Raw genomic sequence first — 1,406 nt, 5'->3', positions numbered from 1 at the left:
ATCAAAAGAACTGGCTATTGCAAGCAAAAATAGATATTGAAAAAAAAAACGCATGGGCCAGATTTCGACATACGACAGTTTAACATAATAGAAACTTATGTCCAAATTTGGCCCAAGCGTTTTTTTCAATATCTATTTTTGCTTGCAATAGCCGGTTCTTTTGGTCAAACTATCGTATCTTCAGCTGCTTCAGACGCCAAGATCTCAAAAATTGTCTAAGAGCAGTACAACGGTTTAGGACATTACGTACAATGGGCGTGTGATTTAGGTAGGGTGATATTTTGGTTGCTATTTTTAGTGTGTCGAGCGACCAGGTAGAGGCTCTTTCATTGGTTCGATTGCGTGATGAGATTTTCTTACACATATATGTATGTATATATATATCATTGGCAGAAGTTCAGCAAAAGAGTCCGATTGAATAAGTACTGGGCTTACAAAGAATAACTCCTGGGGTCGATATGCTCGACTAAAGGCGGTGCTCCAGCATGGCCACAGTCAAATGACTGAAACAAGTAAAAGAGAGTAAAAGAGAGTATACCTAACGCGCCTACTATGATAGGAATTGTTTCTGCTTTTAGACTCCACATTCGAGTTTATTATTATTCGGCATGGAGGGCACATGGCCTAGTGGTTAAGACGTTGAACTCAATATCGCGAGATCGTGGTTTCTATCCCTAGATCGGACGGTGCATTGTATTTATGAGCAAAACACTTCCTCGCACGTTGCCCTGAGATCACTTCAATACCTGACGTATGGCACACCGGGCACCTGTTCGGGCGACGTCTATTTGATGGAGAGAATGAGCTAATAATGTACAGCTGAGTGTAACATGCATGAGGGGGAGATATGGAAGGGCGAATGGAGTCAATGAGGAGGAATGTGTAAGAGATAGGGAGAGCGGGAGGGAGAGCGAGAGAGTGAGAGTGATTACTTGTACAAGTATATGGAAACAAGTAAAGCAGACGACTGAGGTGGAGTATAAGCCATACTGTAAGCCGAGGCCGAGAAGGAAGTGCAAGAATGAGAGAATGAAAGAGTAAATGAGTTTGAGATTGATTAAGAGAGTAAGTGAGACACAGATGGGAGTTAGTGAGGAAAAGCAATAAGGAGAGAGTGAATGAAGGAGAGGGATTCAAAGAGAGTGAGTGAGAGAGAGAGAAACAGAGAGAGAAGGAAAGGGACAGCCTGATTGCGAGGCGAACGAAGTGAGTGAGTGGTAAAGCAGACGACACGAGAGTAGGAGGAGGAGGAGTGGAGAAAGGAGTGGGCGAAGTGTGAGCAGAATATCAGAGTTAGAAGGAGAGAGGGGGAAAGGGAGAGAGAAGGAAAGAAAGAAAGAAAGAGAAATAGACAGACAGGCAGATAGATAGATAGATAGATAGATAGATAGATAGATAAGTAGATA

The sequence above is a fragment of the Octopus bimaculoides genome, chromosome 21, assembly GCF_001194135.2.
Source record: "Octopus bimaculoides isolate UCB-OBI-ISO-001 chromosome 21, ASM119413v2, whole genome shotgun sequence".
Classification (NCBI taxonomy): Eukaryota; Metazoa; Mollusca; class Cephalopoda; order Octopoda; family Octopodidae; genus Octopus; species Octopus bimaculoides.
The sequence above is the reverse complement of the archived record's forward strand: the minus strand, read 5'-3'. Positions refer to the sequence as shown.